Source organism: Bos grunniens, chromosome 8 (assembly GCF_055505025.1).
Source record: "Bos grunniens cultivar Pamir isolate PY7600 chromosome 8, Bosgru_T2T1.0, whole genome shotgun sequence".
Taxonomy (NCBI): Eukaryota; Metazoa; Chordata; class Mammalia; order Artiodactyla; family Bovidae; genus Bos; species Bos grunniens.
Window position 1 is genome coordinate 30511092 of NC_141172.1, and position 15818 is coordinate 30526909.

A 15818-nucleotide genomic window follows, 5' to 3' on the forward strand; every position below is an offset into this window, starting at 1 on the left:
TGATTCATTGACAAGGTTGCCAAAATCCAGAAAAATACAGTTATTTGGCAGTGGTGGCATTTTGGGCTGATTTTTGAAACCGGTGTTGGATGCTGCTCAGCCCTCAGTCGTCAGGAATGACTGACAAGATTGGGAAGAAGGTTGATACATTTGCCTTCAGTGTGACATCATTTTCCTCCTTCTTGAATTTCTGCTCCATTTTCCTTCTTGATAATATTGCCTTGTTTTCAGCTGGGGACATGCCAATCACTCCTAAGTTTTTAATATTTGATGCTTGCTGATGAGGACTTAAGATGGCACACCACTCGGGGACACTGCACTTGGAAAGGCAACGTGTTACTGATAGTATTAAAGACTCACTGTTGGAACGGCCAGCCATGGGATTGCTGCTCTGTAGGTGACACTGCTCAGAAATCCCTTGAATTACACTCATGCTTTGAACATCTCTTGCTTAAACAGTCATCACTAAATATTCTTTAACACAGATATTCCTGTCTCATGTTTAAGGGTGCAGTTATTGCCCACCAGGGCCCTAAATTTGGCATAACAAGCATGTCCAGGTTGAGAATTTGATCATCTTTGGAGTGCTGTTACTGCTCTAAGTCGTGAGCCTGTTCCTCAGTTTTCTTTGCCATCCAACTGCAAGGAATATGATTTATATGCTGCCAGGCAGGCCCACTGGCTCCCACATTTAGTCTTTAATTGATAGTTAATCATTTTTAGCCCTACATTGTCTCTCTCTAAAACATCAGTTGTATCCAATAACAATCATTCTTTTCCATTATTGTTATTATTACTATGTCTTCCATATTTTTTGAATTTTGTAGATTTGTAGATTTCTAGTATAGTTCCTCCTACAAGTATAACTTCTAGTTCATCAGCTATGTAACTTTTATATTTAATTACATAGCCACCTAGTGTCTGCTGCTAACTTTACCTACAAACTCTGATAGGTTACACGTTTCCAGCAGTAGTGTGACTCACAAAGATCTTCACACTTGTATAACCCTCTCCTCTTACATGTTGGATAAACCTACTGATTGTTTCTAGCAAACAGAATATGACAGGATGATGGGATGTCCCATCCATGATTTGGTTACAGAGAACTATGACTTTTTACTTGCTGACTTTTCAACTTCACTCCTCTCCTATCATTTTTCTTCTTTGGTCTGATCCTACTGTGTGTCATGAGTTATTCTATGGAGTGGTTCACCATGGCACAGAACTGATAAAGGATTCCAGCCAACAATTTATGAGGAAATGAGATCTTACTTCAGTAGTCCATGAGGAATGACTCCTGCCAACAACCATGTGAGTGAACAAGAAAGAAAATCCTTTCCAGTCAAGCTTTGCGATGACTGCAGACTTGTAAGAGGCTCAGAAACTGAAGATCTGGCTAACCTTTGTCCAATCTCTTGACACATCTTATCTTGGTGAAGTGATAAATGTTGTTTAAGGCACTAAATTTGGGGGTAATTAGTTGCACTTGTTGTTGTTCATTCGCTAAGTCATGTCTGACTCTGCAACCCCGTGGACTGCAGCACACCAGGCTTCCCTGTTCATCACCAGCTCCCGGAGCCTGCTCAAATTCATGTCCATCATGTTGGTGATCCATCCAACCGTCTCATCCTCTGTCATCCCCTTCTCCTCCTGCCTTCAGTTGTTCACAGAATCAGGGTCTTTTCCAATGAATTGACTCTTCACATCAGGTGGCCAAAGTATCAGAGCTTCATCTTCAGCAATAGTCTTTCCAATAAATACTCAGGGTTTATTTCCTTTAGGATTGGCTGGCTTGGTCTCCTTGCTGTCCAAGGGACTCTCAAGAGAATCAGTTGCGTAGCAACGTGTAACTAATACATCAGCCTTTTCATGAGGAATTGTTGTAGGCAGCTTACAAGATGGCCCCAGATGATTCCTGCATTCTTTTATTCATACTCTGTGTAGCTCTGTCCTATACTATACCAGGATTGCTCTCCAAGACCATAATATACAGCAGACATGTTAAGTATGTCACTTTTGAGATGAGACTCATAAAAAAATGTGGCTTTGGTCTTGAGCTCTCACTGTCTCCCTTGGATATTTGTTTTGTGGGAAGCCAGATGCCATGTATTGAGGCATCCCCTTGGAAAGGCCTATGTGGTAAGAGGCTGAAATCTCCACCCAGTGGCCAATGAGGAACTGAGGTTTGCTGACAGCCACTTGAGAAAGCTTGGAAGCAGACCCTTCAGCCTCAGTGGAGCCTGAGATGAATGAAGTCCTGCCTGACAGTTTGATTGCCGCCTCCTGGGAGACCCTAATGCAGAACCACATTGCTGAGGTGATTCTGGATGCCTAACACTCAGAATTTGGTTGAAATGATAAATGTTACAAACTGACAAATTTTGAGTAGCTGTTACACAGCAATTGATAACCAATACAGGCATCGATCACCATAATACAATTTTGGTGTCTGCTATATTTTGGTCACTCCTAAACCCAGCCTTTTATGGAAGTGAGAATGCAGGAAGTTTATTTAAAAGAGCTATCAGGATATCAGAGACATCACTTTGTTGACCAAGGTTCATATATTTAAAGCTATGGTTTTTCCAGTAGTCATGTATGGATGTGAGAGTTGGACCATAAAGAAGGCTAAGTGCTGAAGAATTGATGCTTTTGAATTGTAGTGGTAGAGAAGACTCTTGAGAATCCCTCAGAGAGCAAAGATATCAAACCACTCAATTCTGAAGGAAATCAGCTCTGAATATTCATTGGAAGGACTGATGCTGAAGCTGTAGCTCCAGTACTTTGGCCACCTGATGCAAAGAGCCAGCTCACTGGAAAAGACCCTAATGCTGGGAAAGATTGAAGGCAGGAGGAGAAGGGGGTGACAGAGGATGAGATGGTTATATGGCATGATCAACTCAATGGACATGAGTTTGAGCAAACCCTGGGAGACAGTGAAGGACAGGGAAGCCTGGTGTGCTACAGTCTCTGGGGTCACAGAGTTGGACACAATCTAGCAACTGGATAACAACAGTCAGAATATCTACTTGTGGAGAGAAGGAGAAAAAAAAAGGAGGGTGACAAAGGGAGAGTTTTGCGTGAGGTACAATCATAAGAAAACTTCACAGGGACCAGTAGAGGATGCTGGAACTCGGATGGCCATCAAAGTTATCAACAATTTGAGCCAAAGGTCAAGTCTTATGTACCTGCAAGTGCTAGTAATTGGAGGTAGGCAACACTAGGGTGAATCTTAAGTAAAGGAGATCTCTTCAGCTGAGCAAGTTCCCAGAGGCCTGACTGCTGACATTTATCAACCACTGACTCTCCTGAGGACAGCACACTATAGCAAACACAAAGTTAAATACAAGCATAATTAATCTCAAAGGAAAACCCCATAATAGTCTTATAAAGCAAAAATAAAGTAATAGGATTCAGTGCAACTTTTCTGAACCAGAAGATTTAAAGCTACATTTTTTCAAAAAAACAAAACAAAATAGGAAAATTGATCCAGCATAGTAAAAACTAAGACATAGGCTAGCAAGTTAGGAAAATAATGGGGCTTTTCTTAATCATCTCTAGGTAAATAAATCTGAAAACTCTTTAACAAGGATAGTTCCTAGAACTTCCCTGGTTCAAGGATTAAGACTCAGCGCTTCCATTGCGGGGGACACAGGTTCAATAGGATCCTTCATGCTGCACAATGTGGCCATGAAAACAAAACAAAACAAAGAAGGAAACAAAAAGATACTTTCTTAGGATTATACATTAATACATTGTATAAACTGATACTACTGCTGCTGCTGCTGCTAAGTTGCTTCAGTCGTGTCCGACTCAGTGCGACCCCAGAGATGGCAGCCTATCAGGCTCCCCTGGCCCTGGGATTCTCCAGGCAAGAACACTGGAGTGGGTTGCCATTCCCTTCTCCAATGCATGAAAGTGAAAAGTGAAAGTGAAGTCATTCAGTTGTGTCCAACTCTTCGCGACCCCACGGACTGCAGCCTACCAGGCTCCTTCGTCCATGGGATTTTCCAGGAAAGAGTACTGGAGTGGGTCACCATTGCCTTCTCCAAAACTGATACTAGATGAAAAGAAACATTCAAATTGAACAATTTCAAAAAAGAAAGTTTTAGAACAGTATCTTTGTCTCACAAAAGCAGACTATACGGAAAGTGTAAATAGAGACATTGTACCAACAATAACCTCAGATACGCAGATGACACCACCCTTATGGCAGAAAGTGAAGAGGAACTAAAAAGCCTCTTGAGGAAAGTCAAAGTGGAGAGTGAAAAAGTTGGCTTAAAGCTCAACATGCAGAAAACGAAGATCATGGCATCCAGTCCCATCACTTCATGGGAAATAGATGGGGAAACAGTGGAAACAGTGTCAGACTTTATTTTTTGGGGCTCCAAAATCACTGCAGATGGTACTGCAGCCATGAAATTAAAAGACGCTTACTCCTTGGAAGGAAAGTTATGACCAACCTAGATGGCATATTCAAAAGCAGAGACACTACTTTGCCAACAAAGGTCTGTCTAGTCAAGGCTATGGTTTTTCCTGTGGTCATGTATGGATGTGAGAGTTGGACTGTGAAGAAGGCTGAGCGCCGAAGAATTGGTGCTTTTGAACTGTGGTGTTGGAGAAGACTCTTGAGAGTCCCTTGGACTGCAAGGAGATCCAACCAGTCCATTCTGAAGGAGATCAGCCCTGGGATTTCTTTGGAAGGAATGATGCTAAAGCTGAAACTCCAGTATTTTGGCCACCTCATGCGAAGAGTTGACTCATTGGAAAAGACTCTGATGCTGGGAGGGATTGGGGGCAGGAGGAGAAGGGGACGACAGAGGATGAGATGGCTGGATGGCATCACTGACTCAATGGACGTGAGTCTGAGTGAACTCCGGGAGTTGGTGATGGACAGGGAGGCCTGGCGTGCTGCAATTCATGGGGTCGCAAAGAGTCAGACACGACTGAGCGACTGAACTGAACTGACCAATGTTTAAGGAGCAGATACTTCCTATAATTTTGAAACTTTTTTTTCTTTCAAAAAAGAAGAAAAATTCCTAATTCTATTATGTGAGGATAAAATCAAGGCAAAACATGATGTTTTCACAAAAATTAGGACTATATTTTACTTATGAATATTAAAATGAAGATGTTAGATAATATATCAGTATGCAGAAGGAGATTAAAATAATGATATAGTTTTAAATGAATGGATATTATTTTGGAAATGCAAGGGTAATGCAAAATTAAAAAATATTTTCATTTAGTTTATTATTTAATTTATTAAAGAGAAAAGTCATGTTTAACTATCAGATAAACTATTAAGAAAATCGTGTTGACAATACAGTAGATCAGCAACTCTCATTTTGAAATTTGAATACAAATTATTTAATTTCATTAAAACAAATGTTAAACTAACTTTTAGTTTAATTAGTCATCTCTAAACACTTTGTACTATATCACATAATTTTTCCATATATAGTACTTAATATTTACAACACAACACAAATGCTAATTACTTTTTCTGTATCTTCATCAGTTAAAAGTGTCATCCATATTCTTACAAGTGGTAGAGCAAAAAAATAATAAATGCAGAAATTGTATCAAAAATTGGGAGCTGCTTTTTTTTTTTTTTTAATAAGGCATTTGACCAGGCTTCCCTGGTGGCTCAGAGGGTAAAGAATCTGCCTGCAATGAGGGAGATCTGGGTTTGATCCCTGGGTTGGGAAGATCCCCTGGAGTAGGAATTTGCAACCCAATCCAATATCCTTGCCTGAATAATTCCATGGACAGAGGAGCTTGGCGGGCTACAGTCCATGGGGTCGCAAAGAGTTGGATACAACTGAGCTACTGATACTTTCACTTTCTATGACCAACATATTTATAGGAAAAGATAATTTGAAAAGTTCTGTAACAATTCTGGGTCATTCTTTTCTCTAGTAGGTTTTGGGCATGTCTCTAGTCGTAGAGTGAGGATAAACCAGTGGGGTGTTGGTATGAGGTGTGACAGTATACTCCTGGGGTATTTCTTTCTGCAAAAGCTGCTCCATTTAACTGAGTCTCACTTGAAAATTGGCTCTGACAGCCAGATACTCATACACAGAAAAACGAATTGGTAATAATAATGACCATATTATGTTATGGTATTATATTCTTATAAGAGCCCCAAGAGTATTTAATGTGCATTGACTCTTCAAATAAGCATAGATGCTATCTTCTTTTTTATTCCTCATTTCACGTCTCTCCCAATGATACACGTGGATAAACTGATTTCCTATTGGTGATAAGAAGTAATGGCAGAGGTAGAAGAAGAAAACATGTCATTTCTTAAAGCTCTAGACAGTAATATGACCTATTATATTTCATTCAGTTGCATCTGATTTCTTTGATGTGTGAATATTTACAAAGATAAGGCATTTTGCTATCTGTAACACTTTTTCACTTTCATAATAGTAAATTAACTATAATTTTCCTAAATTTAGCTTGAAAATTATTTGTAACAGGGTAAAAATGTTAAATATATTGTGCCTCCTTTTATTAAAATAGCAATAAAACAATACAGTATTGAAGGAGGGAAAAACCTGAAATAGTGGTTGTTTATAGCTTCCCATTCCACTGGAGTTTTATTAAACTGATAAAATTAAATGGATAAAATAAAAACTAAACTTAAAAAAATACAGGCTTTTTTTGTTTGTTTAAATAATCACTGGAAGTCATAAATTATAACCATGACTGAATTAAATGATTCTAGTTCCATTTGTGTCTTTCCCCCTTTCTTACTGCTTTAGAATTTCAATAAAATATAGATGTGTTATGAGATTTGATCTAAGAATAACATGGTTAAGTCTATTGTATAGGAGAGAGAAGTAGATTTCTGCTTTGTATTTCTAAGGATCCATGAGTGAGAAACTTTGCATGAAACCACAAAAATGGCTGTAGCTTCTTAGAAATAAGTAATCTAGGACAAACTGAACAGTTAGTCTCGTTTAATTTTGTGAAACCTGACTTGTATCAAAGAATGCTTCCCAGTATTTTTGATGACTTTTTTGTGCAGTTACTGTAATCTAGGGTGATATGCATGTAAGGACACACATGGCTGCAGTGCTTCCTTTCAATCAGGTTACAGAATTCGTCCTTAAGTAAAACTTTAAAAGTCACTCAGAACTTCCGAAATTATTTTTATAGGCCAATATTTATACTTGTATCATGTGTGTGATATAAGTGTGAGGAGGATTAGTAGTTCTTTGTGTTTTTTGTTCACTTTATATTTTATTTATATAAATACTCTTTCATTCCCAGCACTCACAGTTCCATCTGTATCAGTACCAGATTAATTTTTAAGCAAATATTCTAGTTATGTTCTTACTATGGACAAGTCCTAGCAATCATTTTTGGGGAGAAAGAGGAATCCATAATTGTGTGAAGAGGAATTTGCTTTCTTTAAATTTATAGACTTGATATACATATGCTTTATTTTTCAGAATGTTGCTTCTATCCACATTATTCTACAAGGACATCTCATAATAGGATACTATTACCCCAAATACCTAAGCCTACACATTAAATGTCCATGTGAAATACTCTGGAAGAATTGTATAGAGAAATTAAAGGTATAAATACATTCTGACATCTTAAAAAGATTTTCAAAACTAAAAAAAGATCCTGTAAAATACGTGATTATTTACTTCCAAAAAAACCCATAACATTTTGCAATCTTAAAAGTTATATTTATTAAAAAAAACAGCCACAGAGATTTAAAAATCTACTATTTTAAAAATGAAAAACATGTTGCCTAGACAAATTCAGCAACTGTCTCAATCTTATGGAAAGTTAGATTCCATTTGGGAGATTGAGAGTATTATTGGGTGATAAAGCTTGCTTCCAGTCATTCATTGGTGTGAGTTGATATATGTAAGGGTTTTGATAATCTGTGTTAAGTGGGAAAGGATTAGGGAAACCAATTTTGTGGAGGAAGGAGAACATATGTATGCAGATGCTCAAAATGAAGAAAGGATACATTGAAATAGAGACTAGTATGACATTTGTCATTGCCTCTAAAGAGATTGGGCTTCCTAGGTGGTGCTAGTGGTAAGAACCTGCCTGCCAATGCAGGAGATGTAAGAGATGTAGGTTTGATCCCTGGCTTGGGAATTTCCCCTGGAGGAGGACACGGCAGCCCACTCCAGTATTCTTGCCTGGAGAATCCCATGGACAGTGGAACCTGATGGGCTATGGTTCATAGGGTTGCAAAGAGTCAGACAAATATTGAAGAATGAAGCAGGCATGAATGAAGCAACACAGCACACTGAAAGATATCAGTATTGAACTCCTGAGAGTTTCTCTCTACGTAGTGAAGAGAGTTGTTTTAACTGGAAAATACAAATACATGTATGCACATGAGAAAACCTTTCTGAAATCCCAGAAATTACTGAGAATACAGTGTGAGATGAAGGCTGAGTTTAGATATTCTATAGAACCAGGCTAACAAACTAATGAGGTTTGAATGTCGGTATTGTTTGTATCCCAAAATGGGTGAAGCTAGAGACATTCACGTTACTTTTTACAAAGCAAAACATGAATCTTCAAATTGCTGAAACTAAGGAAAATTTGCATTGACCTAAAAAATAAGTAACATATTTTCCTCTTCTTTTTTCTTGGAGTTTTGTGACTAGAGCTTAGCACCAATCATACGGATAATCACTATATGTTGTGAAATTTCTGGTTTGTTGTGCTTCATCTAAACTTTACTGTTTATTTTTCACTCTTTAGACTTCCATTTCTAAAACATTTCTTCAATATTTTTAGGCAATACACAATTCCCTATATACTTATATTTACATTAAAAAGAAAAAAGGTGAGCTCCATGATGACAAAGGAGACAAGGGGTAATGTAGATCAGCAGCACATGGTTTCTGTCTGTGGCCATATAAAGATGGGAAAGTCAGTAGGCACATAGCAAGTTCTGTTTTCTTTTTTTTTCTTTTAATTTTATTTTATTTTTAAACTTTACATAATTGTATTAGTTTTGCCAAATATCAAAATGAATCCACCACAGGTATACATGTGTTCCCCATCCTGAACCCTCCTCCCTCCTCCCTCCCCATACCATCCCTCTGGGTCGTCCCAGTGCACTAGCCCCAAGCATCCAGTATCGTGCATCGAACCTGGACTGGCATCTCATTTCATACATGATATTTTACACGTTTCAATGCCATGACACCTAAATGCAAGCTAAGCTGTGGCTAGCTGATGTACTCAGGTCACCTTTTCTTAAGGTGCTATCTTAGAGAACATTAGTTACCATCCTCAACCATTGCTTAGCTGGAATATAGAAGTGTGTGTGTGTGTGTGTGTGTGTTAATCATTCAGTCATGTCTGACTCTTTGTGACTCCATGGACTGTGGTATGCCAGGATCCTCTGTCCATGGAATTCTCCAGGCAAGAATACTGGAGTGGGTAGCCATTGCCTTCTCCAAGGAATCTTCCCAACCCAGGGATTGAACCTGGGTCTCCTGCATTGCAGGCAGATTCTTTACCGTTTGAGCCACAGAGTATGGAAAGTGAAACTATTACAAATGCAACTGGTTAGGATATAACTACCAGTTCTGGAACCTGAATTATGTATAAATCACACACTGGATCATAAGACTGTAAGACTTCCATGCTTAATCCTATATGTGGTTCCTGTGAGCATTATGGCTCTTCAGTTCAGTTCAGTTCAGTCGCCCAGTCGTGTCCGACTCTTTGTGACCCCATGAATCGCAGCACGCCAGGTCTCCCTGTCCATCACCATCTCCCGGAGTTCACTCATACTCAACGTCTGTCGAGTCGGTGATGCCATCCAGCCATCTCATCCTCTGTCATCCCCTTCTCCTCCTGCCCCCAATCCCTCCCAGCATCAGAGTCTTTTCCACTGAGTCAACTCTTTGCATGAGGTGGCCAAAATACTGGAGTTTCAGCTTTAGCATCAGTCCTTCCAAAGAAGTCCCAGGGCTGATCTCCTTCAGAATGGACTGGTTGGATCTCCTTGCAGTCCAAGGGACTCTCAAGAGTCTTCTCCAACACCACAGTTCAAAAGCATCAATTCTTCGGCACTCAGCCTTCTTCACAGTCCAACTCTCACATCCATACTGACCACAGGAAAAAACCATAGCCTTGAATAGATGGACCTTTGTTGGCAAAGTAACTATGGCTCTTACTGAGTGGCTAATATTTCTAAATCATGATAATCTGTTCATCCTCATGAAAGCAAATTTTAGCATGTAAGCTCTTTCCTGGGGGATGGGGAAAAAATCTTTTACTCTATGAAAAGGACACCAAAATGGTTTCTTATACTTCTATCTCACTTGATTCATTGACTGCAGTGGAATATGCAATTGGATTTGTTTCTGGAATTTTACCCACATAAAGGAGTCTGGCTCTTTATTGATTAGGAGTTACAATTTGATGACTAAAAAAAACCAACCAAAGAACAACAATAGCAAACATCTTTGGAAATCAGTTCTTGTGGTCTTAGTTCATTTCTTCCATTGACAAAGGACACTGCCTCTACCCATTGTAAAATCTGGTTAAATTACCTAGCAATACAGCTTTTACCTCTTTCTTTGTGGAGTGGGAGGGTGGTAAAGTCTATCAATGGCTTCTGCCTTGGATCTGGTCAGAGACAGACAAGAATGGATTCTTGAGTGAATTTTCCAACTTAGTGTGCTTTACAACAAGACAGTGAGATATATGTGAAAGAAGATGCAGATAGAATGCAAAATTGGTTCTCTCTCATGTAAGGCAGGAAAAGATGAGGAGAAATGACAGATAAGGATGTGATTCTGTGTCAGGAGGGGTGATTCTGTGTCGAGAGGGCATAGGAAAGTTCTGGTATGCTCACCATTGGCTTTTGCTTCATTTTGTCTTTCTCACTCTCTTTCCCCCTATTCTCCTCCTTCCTTTCCACAATTATTTGAGTGTCTACTTTTATTAGGAGATTAATATGCAAAAAACATTTTAATAAATGCCCTTGCTTTAATTGAGAAAAACTCTATGCTTGGTATAGTGTACCTTTATATTTTTAGATGCTTAAATTTTTTTTTATGTTTTAAATTCCTTGTCCTTACTCCCAGATATCATTATTTTATTTCCTGATATATGTAATCCCCAATATAGGGTTTACTTTTCTTCTGAAAGCTTTCAATCAGCTCCCATGTTATTCATTTACTTTCAGTTACCTGGTTGAAATTTTTTTCTGATTATTCATTTCATAGAAAACAGACTAACTCTCCAGCTCTCATATATATTCTTTAAAGTTCATCATTTTGAGCAGTTCTTAAATTTAGTATGGGTGCCAATACAGGAAAAGCTAGTTGGATTCATTTAGCCGAAGATATATCTAATGTAACAAATAAAGCATTTTAACCGTTTATGATAAGAAAACTCACACATGCTATATTTAGAATAAGGGAAATTCTTTTATGTGATTATATCCAAGCATTCATTCTTCTAAAGTATATAGCTATGACACCTATAATGTTTAGGAGAAGAAAGAAATAGTGATTCCTATATTGGAAAGAGTATTTAGGAAGAAGTCAAAGAGGAAAAGTGGAGTATTTATATTTACTCATTTTTTTCCTTCCAGTAATGCAACACAGAATTCCCACTGAGCTTTGGAAGTAGTTTGGAGTGTTAAAGGGAGCTTAAATCATTCATAGTGCACCCTCTGGACAGGTCATTTCTCTTGGGTGACTGCACAATAGATGAAGGTGCATATTCTGGACATCTGGGGCCAGCTCGATTTTTTTTGTTTTTCTTCTTTGCTTGCCTGAGAAGTCTCTAGATAGTATTAGCTATCATGGATGAAAATGGAATTCTTCACTTCTGTAATATAAAGATATTTTCTCTTATGATTTTGACCTCTCAGATCTCTACTTTATTGTTCCAAACCACAGCCATAGATTTAGTCCTAAGGAGGTCTCCCTTTCCTGGCATTTGTATCTATGGGATGGATGATGGTATGCTGTGACCTTTTTATGCCAACAGGCCACACTATCTTTTCTGTACTGTTGCAGATTTTTTTCTTAAGAAGTAGTGCTGCTCTGAAGACTCCTGGAGATCCTGACAACATTTTCCATCAACTGGATCAACCAAGAAGCATTGCTACCTCAAGGAAGTAAGGTATGAATATAAAAGTGAGTTTCCTTTTTTCCTGTTTCAAAGTTCATAAAGGGAATTTTCTTGATAGAGTTAAAACATCAAGGGTATCTGTATATTTCAATATGAGATTCCTTGCTGTCTTGATGTTTGGTTTTGCATTTGGTAGGAAGATAATCTTAAAATCTAAAATGCTCCAAATATCTTTTGCTTTGCTTGTATGCATCTTTGAAGTATTATTTTCTTCACTATCCCTGAACAAACCACAGAAATAGAGCCTCAGATAATCATTCATTGCAGGGTGTGAATCATAATTTTTTCATATAAAATCTAGATGATGATCAGATAATAATTTATGTGAAATTTGTTTTTCTTGTAACTTTCTATTAACCCTGTAAGATGTACTCAAGTTTCAGTTTTCTCTTCTGAGGATATTTCCTCAAGAGAAGGTTCAACTCAGGCTATTAGGCTTGGTTAGTTTTTGCTAGTTTTTATGTGGAAACTTTTTCCTCTTTTTCCTTAAAATTGGAGAAGCCTTTGTTTATAAGTTTATTCTGCTTAAAAAAAAAAAAAAAAGGTAACTAAATCTGTGGGATAAATGCCACAGGAGAGAATAAGTAAGATTACTTTCTAAATCCCCCTCAAGAGACTAGAATTACTAGGAATGTTTCTGTCCCTATTGGCAGAGGATGTGGGAGATAGCAAGAACAACGATGATGACATCACTGATAACACAAACAAAGTGATATCATCATATAGACATTGAAGACACATCTGAGAAAACCATATGCCAGTTTCTTGGAAGGTTTCAATTATTTTTCTTTTTTTAAATTTATTTTTAATTGTGGTATATTTGTTTCACAATATTCTGTTGGTTTCTGCAGGTTTCAGTTATATGTGAACAGTCTATATCAAGTGAAAAAAGCTCACTTGTTCCTAGAAAAACTATAAAATTGTCTTGGAAAATGGGGATAAATCTTTTGAGAGAAGAGAAAGTATAGTGTGTACCTAAAAATAGCAAGAAAGAGGATGAAAACAGGAAGGAAGAAAACAGACAAGATACTTTCAATACTTGGTAAAAGTTCTTTTTGCTTCTTTTACCATGATAGCAGTCTTTGCTTCTCCTTCACAACATTTGATACTAATAATTATCCAGGCATTTATAACTAATTAAAGTAATTTGTCCTTGGGTTTCACCACCAAAGGACAAACTTTTTGAGAGTATGAGTTATATTTGCTCATACCTTTTCTTTGCTACAGTGTGAAATGTACAGCTGGATGATATCCAGTAAATATTTGTTAACTAAATCTGTCTAAGAGTGTTTGTTGCTTGGGAGATCAAAAGCAATATGTATAGGGAAGCTTTCTAAACAGTAAGTAAATGATAGCTTGATAACTTTATTATGTACATGGGTAGGGACAGAAGACTAAGTAACTAGTGTTGATGTTTCAAGGAAATACAGTAGAAATATATGTAAAACCCGAATGTAAACGTGAAAGGATATATTTCGAGGTTTAGAAGTATATTATAATTTCAATTCAGTTAGTTACATAGTCATGTCCAACTCTTTGTAAGCCCATGGTCTGCAGCACACCAGGGATCCCTGTCCATCACCAAATTCTGCAGGCTCCTCAAACTTATCTCCATCGAGTTGGTGATGCCATCCAACCATATCATCCTCTGGCATCCCCTTCTCCTCCTGCCTTCAAACTTTCCCAGCATCAGGGTCTTTTCAAATGAGTCAGTTCTTCATAATTCAGTTCAGTTCAGTCGTTCTGTCGTGTCCGACTCTTTGCGACCCCATGAACCACAGCACAACAGGCCTCCCTGTCCATCACCAACTCCCGGAGCCCACCCAAACCCATGTCCATTGAGTCAGTGATGCCATCCAACCATCTCATCCTCTGTGCTCCCCTTCTCCTCCTGCCCTCAATCTTTCCCAGCATCAGAGTCTTTTGAAATGAGTCAGCTCTTCGCATCAGGTGGCCAAAGTACTGTAGTTTCAGCTTCAACATCAGTCCTTTCAATGAACACCCAGGGCTGAACTCTAGGATGGACTGGTTGGATCTCCTTGCAGTCCAAGGGACTCTCAAGAGTCTTCTCCAACACCACAGTTCAAAAGCATCAATTCTTCAGTGCTCAGCTTTCTTTACAGTCCAACTCTCATATCCATACATGACCACTGGAAAAAACCATAGCCTTGACTAGACGGACCTTTGTTGGCAAAGTAATGTCTCTGCTTTTTATATTGAGGAATGATTGTTAATTTTTATTTTTTTTTCCTTTTTTAAATATAAATTTATTTATTTTAATTGGAGGTTAATTACTTTACAATATTGTATTGGTTTTGCCATACATTAACATGAATCTGCCACAGGTATACACGTATTCCCCATCCTGAACCCCCCTCCTTCCTCCCTTCCCGTACCATTCCTCTGGGTCATCTCAGATATGCTGTCTAGGTTGGTCATAACGTTCCTTCCAAGGAGTAAGCATCATTTAGTTTCATGGCTGCAATCACCATCTGCAGTGATTTTGGAGCCCCCAAAAATAAAGTCAGCCACTGTTTCCACTGTTTCCCCATCTATTTGCCATGGAGTGATGGACCACATGCCATGATCTTAGTTTTCTGAATGTTGAGTTTTAAGCCAACTTTTTCACTCTCCTCTTTCACTTTCATCAAGAGGCTATTTAGTTCCTCTTCACTTTCTGCCATATGGGTGGTGTCATCTGCATATCTGAGGTTATTGATATTTCTCCCGGCAATCTTGATTCCAACTTGTGCTTCTTCCAGCCCAGCGTTTCTCATGATGTATTCTGCATGTAAGTTCAATAAGCAGGGTGACAATATACAACCTTGACGTTCTCCTTTTCCTATTTGGAACCAGTCTGTTGTTCCATGTCCAGTTCTAACTGTTACTTCCTGACCTGCATACAGATTTCTCAAGAGGCAGGTCAGGTGGTCTGGTATTTCCATCTCTTTCAGAATTTTCCACAGTTTATTATGATCCACACAGTCAAAGGCTATGGCATAGTCAATAAAGCAGACATAGATGTTTTTCTGGAACTCTCTTGCTTTTTTGATGATCCAGCAGATGTTGGCAATTTGATCTCTGGTTCCTCTGCCCTTTCTAAAACCAGCTTGAACATCTGGAATTTCATAGTTCACATATTGCTGAAGCCTGGATTAGAGAATTTTAAGCATTACTTTAATAGTGTGTGAGATGAGTGCAATTGTGTGGTAGTTTGAGCATTCTTTGGTATTGCCTTTCTTTGTGATTGGAATGAAAACTGACCTTCTCCAGTGCTGTGGCCAATACTGAGTTTTCCAAATTTGCTGGCATATTGAGTGCAGCACTTTCACAGCATTATCTTTTAGGATTTGAAACAGTTCAACTGGAATTCCATCACTTCCACTAGCTTTTTTCGTAGTGATCCTTCCTAAGGCCCACTTGACTTACATTCCAGCATGTCTTACTCTAGGTGAGTGATCATACCATCATGATTATTCTTGTTATCACATCATCATTAAGATCTTATTTGTTTAGTTCTTTGTAATTCTGCCACCTGTTCTTAATATCTTCTGCTTCTATTAGGTCCATAGCATTTCTGTCCTTTATGGTATACATTTTTGCATGAAATGTTCCCTTGGTATCTCTAATTTTCCTGAAGAGCTCTCTACTACTACTAATTCACT

At 38.3% G+C, this 15818-nt stretch overlaps 1 long non-coding RNA gene across 28 annotated transcripts in view; it reads left to right on the forward strand.

Moving 5' to 3' along the window:
- The window catches only part of LOC147366889 (uncharacterized), a 1020561-nt gene that overhangs the window by 553342 nt on the left and 451401 nt on the right, over positions 1-15818 (forward strand). For 25 of the 28 annotated variants that reach the window (XR_015169118.1, XR_015169102.1, XR_015169109.1 and 22 more), the window contains one exon: positions 12039-12144. This is a non-coding gene — a long non-coding RNA (uncharacterized LOC147366889). Of the gene's footprint in view, positions 1-12038; positions 12159-15818 lie in introns of all 28 variants that reach the window. The other 3 variants (XR_015169106.1, XR_015169107.1, XR_015169119.1) reach the window with 1 other exon arrangement.